The sequence below is a fragment of the Anoplopoma fimbria genome, chromosome 12, assembly GCF_027596085.1.
Source record: "Anoplopoma fimbria isolate UVic2021 breed Golden Eagle Sablefish chromosome 12, Afim_UVic_2022, whole genome shotgun sequence".
Lineage (NCBI taxonomy): Eukaryota > Metazoa > Chordata > Actinopteri > Perciformes > Anoplopomatidae > Anoplopoma > Anoplopoma fimbria.
In genome coordinates, this window is record NC_072460.1 from 27,435,237 (window position 1) to 27,442,736 (window position 7,500).

The window sequence follows — 7,500 nt, forward strand, 5'->3', positions numbered from 1 at the left end:
TCATTCATCCATTCATTCATCCATTCATTCATTCATTCATTCATTCATTCATTCATTGGTTTGTAGTAAAACAATTTAAATGAGGAAAGAAGCTGTCAGATATTTAGTTAAGTTTTCTGTGTCAGTAGATTAAAGACACACAGACATCCCATAATATGTGAACATGGTCCAGTCAGATCAAACACCTCTCCTCTTCCTCTTCTTCCTCTTCTCTTCCTTTTCATTTCCTCCTCCTCCTCCTCTTCCTCCTCCTCCTCCTCCTCCTCCTCCTCCTCCTCCTCAGCGTCTGGTAGCGATGAACATGCCTCTGAACGCTGATGGGATGGTGACCTTCAACGCGACGCTCTTCGCTTTGGTCCGAACGGCTCTAAAGATCAAGACTGAAGGTCGAATACGCAAATATTATATATCATTAGTAGTATGTATAGTAGTATGTATATTAGTATGTATAGTAGTATGTATAGTAGTATGTATAGTAGTATGTATAGTAGTATGTATAGTAGTATGTATATTAGTATGTATAGTAGTATGTATATTAGTATGTATAGTAGTATGTATATTAGTATGTATAGTAGTATGTATAGTAGTATGTGTAGTAGTATGTACAGTAGTATGTATATTAGTATGATAGTATATTAGTACTTTTGTATATTAGTCTGTAACTTTGATAGTTAGCATATATGTATTTATAATGTTTGAATATTAGTATGATAGTACATCATATTCCTTCCCTTCATACTCACTCATGAGTCGTTTACAGGAACTGATAACTCCCATGGGTCATGAACGCAGCATTAACATCATTAACCTGCTGCTGCTAGGTAACCCTGACCAGGAGAACGAGGAGCTGAGGGGGATCATCAAGAAGATCTGGAAGAGAATGAAACCAAAACTACTGGATGAAGTAATACCCCCACATGAAGGTACTAATACTACTGATAGTACAACAAATACCACTAGTACTACAAGAAACACTACTTCTACTACAGTATATACTACTAACAGTACAACAAATACTACTACCACTTGAGTAAATACTACTAATACTGCTGACGGAGCTCTGTGTGGTCCTCAGAGGAGGAAGTGACGGTGGGGAAGTTCTACGCGACGTTCCTCATTCAGGATTACTTCAGGAAGTTCAGGAAGAGGAAGGAGAAAGGAGACCTGACCGGAGAGGCAGACACCACCAACCCGTCTGCTATCCAGGTCTGTCTGTCTGACTGTCTGTCTGACTGTCTGTCAGAGCTCCATAATAGAGCAGTGAGACCTCTAGTGGTCACCAGGAGAACGACATGTCTGATCTAGAACCTTCAGAGTCTTTAATGGTTTAAATGGTTTAATGAGTGTCTCCACAGATTATTATAGATTCTTTAAAGGAAGTTCAACTTTACACATGAATCAAAACCTGAACGTCATAAACAATAACACTTTATGTGTGTGTGTGCGCGTGCGTGTGCAGCTGTGTAAAGCCGGTCTGAAGACTCTTCAGGACCTGGGTCCGGAGATGCGTCTGGCCCTGAACGAGGACCTGGAGGACGGGGAGGAGGCGCTGATGGAGGAGGAGGAGCTGGAGGAGGACGATGCGTATCAGGTCTCTATTGACGCTCTGACGTGATGTGAGTGACGTCTGCATGTCCGTCCGTCCGTCTCTAAACAGCTGATCTGTCTCTGTCTCTGCAGGGTGACGACGGCGTCGGACCGGAGAGGGATCGCCGAGGCTCCGTACTGACCACGCCCACCGGTAAACCACCACGTCATGTGACTCTACACGTTACCATGGTTACGTCAGGTCAACAACACAACGCCATGTGACGTTAGACATCAGACATCAGACGAACAGGGAGGTTCATGTAAAATAAGTTCTTATGACTTATTTAAAAACACATTTATTGATTTATTGACTTTGTTTAACAAGGAAACAAAAGTTCAGACGAATAAACACAAAAAAACAAACGGAGGATGAGTAAAGAGGACAGAAGCTGATCTGGAGTCTGTCTGTTCATTCAGACCTCAGCAGGTGATCATGTCGATGTCAGGAGGCGGAGTCTAAATGATGAAACAATATAAAGACATAGAAATGAGAAGTTAACCATTGTTAACATGGACCGGTTCCTCCTGCAGGGCCCGGGGGTCCGGGGGGCGACGGCGGCGTCTCTAACGGGGGTTTGGTCCACCGGGTCGGTTCTCTCACCAAGACGCCGAACGGCAACGAACACGAAGAACACGTCCGCCGCGGAGACAACATGAGGTCATCAGTCAACCTTCATCATCATCATCATCATCATCAGCGCCGGCCGTCAGCCAAGAACGGCCTGCTGGACCACAAACACAGCAGGTACTGCTGGTCAGGAGGACTGTCAGTCATAGGTTCTCCTATAGAACGTGTTCAATGAAGATGAAATCCTTTATTTAACAGAAACCTGGAAAAGTGAGATAAGAGTTTTGATATTTTTTTATCTTTTCTAAATATTTCAAATATTTTACTTTTCTGTGTTTATGTATGAAGAACGGCTGACAAAAAGGTAAAAAGGAAACAAAAGAGAGGAACAAGATGAGGCTGGTTGTTTATAAAAGTTTAGAATATTATATTTTAATAAGACATAAACGTTATTCACATCAAAAAGGTGCTGCAGTTCCTCTAACGGCCACTAGAGGCTGCTGACCTCCATGATACCCCCCACTGACTCTCTGATGGAGCCTCTAGTGGCCGTTTGATGAACTACAGTCGGTGTCACTTCCTGATTTCGGTTTTCGGTCTCAGCCAATCAGAACCTCTCATTCTGCAGGAGGGACTCCAGGGACAGGAACTGGAGGAACGGAGACATGGAGACGTACGGAGAGCAGGGTTACTACAGCAGAGAGGAGGACAACGACAGCATCACCTCCAGAGACAGGTACACAGAGAGACAGACAGGTAGACAGAGAGACAGACAGGTACACAGAGAGACAGACAGGTACACAGAGAGACAGACAGGTAGACAGAGAGACAGACAGGTAGACAGAGAGACAGACAGGTACACAGAGAGACAGACAGGTACACAGAGAGACAGACAGGTAGACAGAGAGACAGACAGGTACACAGAGAGACAGAGAGACAGACAGGTAGACAGAGAGACAGACAGGTAGACAGAGAGACAGACAGGTAGACAGAGAGACAGAGAGACAGGTACACAGAGAGAGACAGAGAGACAGAGAGACAGGTACACAGAGAGACAGACAGGTAGACAGAGAGACAGACAGGTAGACAGAGAGACAGACAGGTAGACAGAGAGACAGACAGGTACACAGAGAGACAGACAGGTAGACAGAGAGACAGACAGGTACACAGAGAGACAGACAGGTAGACAGAGAGACAGAGAGACAGACAGGTACACAGAGAGACAGACAGGTAGACAGAGAGACAGACAGGTAGACAGAGAGACAGAGAGACAGACAGGTACACAGAGAGACAGACAGGTAGACAGAGAGACAGACAGGTAGACAGAGAGACAGACAGGTAGACAGAGAGACAGGTAGACAGAGAGACAGACAGACAGGTAGACAGAGAGACAGAGAGACAGACAGGTAGACAGAGAGACAGGTAGACAGAGAGACAGACAGACAGGTAGACAGAGAGACAGGTAGACAGAGAGACAGGTAGACAGAGAGACAGACAGACAGACAGAGAGACAGGTAGACAGAGAGACAGACAGGTAGACAGAGAGACAGACAGACAGGTAGACAGAGAGACAGACAGACAGGTAGACAGACAGACAGACAGATAGACAGAGAGACAGGTAGACAGAGAGACAGACAGACAGACAGGTAGACAGAGAGACAGACAGGTAGACAGAGAGACAGACAGACAGACAGACAGGTAGACAGAGAGACAGACAGACAGGTAGACAGAGAGAATGGTAGACAGAGACAGACAGACAGACAGACAGACAGACAGACAGGTAGACAGAGAGACAGACAGACAGGTAGACAGAGAGACAGACAGACAGGTAGACAGAGAGACAGACAGGTAGACAGGTAGACAGAGAGACAGACAGACAGGTAGACAGACAGGTAGACAGAGAGACAGACAGACAGGTAGACAGAGAGACAGGTAGACAGAGAGACAGACAGGTAGACAGAGAGACAGACAGACAGGTAGACAGGTAGACAGAGAGACAGACAGGTAGACAGAGAGACAGACAGGTAGACAGAGAGACAGACAGGTATGTGTGTGACGTTACCCTGACGAGTCTCCTCTGTTCAGAGACCACTACGATGGCCACGCCCCCTACTCCAGCAGTGGCTATGGTAACGGGTACAGCGAGGCCAGGAGGACGACCCGGCGACGCCTACTTCCTGCCACACCCACAGGTCAGACCGAACGCTGTGATGTCACAGTGACGTCATAATTAATCAAATAATCATTCGTATGATTTTAGCGTTTCCTCTCCTCTGGTTTAGTCGTTTCACATTTAAAGTTCATCTCATTCATGATGGCGTTCTATGAGTGAATATGAATGAGAGGTACAGGTGGAGGTAAAGAGATGACCTGGACTAGAGGTACAGGTGGAGGTACAGAGATGACCTGGACTAGAGGTACAGGTGTTCTACAGTTGAGCGGGTGCGTTTGTTTTGTTGTCGTCTGTCAGGTCGGAAGCCGTCTTTCAACATTCAGTGTTTGAGGAGACAAGGAAGCAGTGACGACCTGCCGATCCCCGGAACCTACCACCCCACCTCACCTCCACGACACACACAGGTAACACACACACACACACACACACACACACACACACACACACACACACACACACACACACACACACACACACACACACAGGTACACACACACACACACACACACACACACACACACACAGGTAACACACACACAGGTAACACACACACACACACAGGTAACACACACACACACACACACACACACACACACACACACACACACACACACACACACACACACACACACACACACACACACACAGGTAACACACACACACACACACACACACACACACACACACACACACACACACACACACACACACACACACACACACACACACACACACACACACACACACACACACACACACAGGTAACACACACACACACACACACACACACACACACACACACAGGTAACACACACACACACACACACACACACACACACAACACACACACAGGTAACACACACACACACACAGGTAACACACACACAGGTAACACACACACACACACACACAGGTAACAACACACACACAGGTAACACACACACAGGTAACACACACACAGGTAACACACACACAGGTAACACACACACACACACACACACACACACACAGGTAACACACACACACACACACAGGTAACACACACACACGTAACACACACACAGGTAACACACACACAGGTAACCCTCCTCCTCTCCTCTCCTCTCCTCCTCAGCAGACCTTCAACAGTTACGAGTCTCGTCACTCCTCCGGTCGCTCCTCGGCAGCCTCCTCGGCGTCCTGGGCGAACCCATGTCCTCGCCGCGGTCGCCTCCTCTACGCTCCTCTCATCCTGGTGGAGGAGGAAGGAAGCCCACCCTGGGGGGAGGAGGGGGAGGGGGAGGAGGAGGAGAGGGGAAGAAGGGAGGCACAGAAAGAGGTGAGGAGACAAAACTCAACCTGAGACCTTTTATGTCCCAGAAGCCTCAGTGCTAACAATCCAGCACCGTTATGACGAATATAGTGATTGTAGCTTCCATGCTAACAGCAGGCTACATGCTAACAGCAGGCTACATGCTAACAGCAGGCTACATGCTAACAGCAGGCTACATGCTAACAGCAGGCTACATGCTGATAAGTTGTAATTGAGATACAAACCTGAAGGAACAATGAAAGTGTCTTGACTCCATCAGGTGTCCATGTGACCGGAGCAGCACCCAGACCTGCGTGGTACGGTGGCCCTGCAGGGACATCAGGTAGGAGGGAAGAGCAAACACACAGATAATAGTGTATATATATATATATATATACATATATATAACATATATATATGTATATATATATATATATACATATACACAGATCCTCGAACACGTGAACCCACCGATGTCACCCGTCGCTTAGCAACCGGACACGCTGGGGCGTTGATAAGTTACCGGACTACTGTAACTACTACGGAGTGAAAATAACGAAAATAACGTCGCACGCACCCCCCCCGCACCACACATTGGTCCTTGGTCTGTGGGAAACACTGGTGTTTCAATCGACCCGGCTCTCCCCCAAGTCTGTCGGGGGCGAGGTGAATGTGATTGCAGTAGGCTGAGTTTTGCCCTGGAAAGTAGAGAGGAGGCTACTACGGAGTCTATTCGGCAAAACAAATCGGAAGAGTCTAGAACTGTTTTTAAATCGCGATTTTTCGGTTCAGCCATTTCACAAACCGTAGGAAAGAAAAAATGCAAATTAATCGATTAAACCGAAAAAATCGCCCAGCCCTAATATATATACATATATATACATATATATACATACATATACATATATATATATATATATATATATATAATAATAATAATAATAATAATCAATCCTTTATTAGTCCCACAATGGGGAAATTATTTCTCTGCATTTAACCATCCCGGAGGAGCAGTGGGCTGCAATGAAGCATATATATATATATGTATATATATATATATACATATATATATGTATACATATATATATATATATATATATATATATATATATAAATAAAACAGTATAATATACAAGAGGATGATATTTATCATGGTTTAATGTGAACCTTTGTCACACATAAACATGAAACTAGTTGTGTGTTCCAACGGAATACTACAACCTGACTGAGTACGTAGAGTACAGTAGTGTACAGTAGTACAGTAGTACGTAGTGTACAGTAGTACGTAGAGTACAGTAGTACGCAGTACAGTAGTACGCAGTATTATATAAGCCTGCAAATTTCCCCGCTGCGGGACTAATAAAGGATTATCTTATCTTATCTTATCTTATATAGTATATCAGTGAGTATGTGACCTTGAACAGATTCTATCGTCTGAATGTGTCTGAATGTGTCATGTGATCTGTTTTTAGCTCCTCCCCCTTACAGAGCCTACACCACCCTCAGAGTTCCCTCCCAGCTCGGCGCTCAGCTGACGGAGAAGCGAGGATCAGCAGACAGTCTGGTGGAGGCGGTGAGGAGACGTTGATTGATTTCTGAGGTTGATCGGTAACTTATTATGGATTATTGATCTGCAGTCCCTGATTCTTGGTCCCTCCAGGTTCTGATCTCGGAGGGTCTTGGTCTTTACGCTCGGGATCCAAAGTTCGTGGCATTTGCTAAGAGGGAGATCGCCGATGCGTGTCACATGACGGTGGACGAGATGGAGTCGGCCGCCAGCGACCTCCTCGGGACCGGGAGCCACGGTTTGCTCAGCAGTGCCGCCGCTGACCCCGCCTCCCTCTACAGCGACGAGGAGCCAATCAGGACAGGCCGCGA

General features: G+C 46.1%; 1 pseudogene; it reads left to right on the forward strand.

The window, feature by feature from the left end:
• The window catches only part of LOC129100017 (voltage-dependent L-type calcium channel subunit alpha-1D-like), a 47,136-nt pseudogene that overhangs the window by 38,599 nt on the left and 1,037 nt on the right, over positions 1 to 7,500 (forward strand).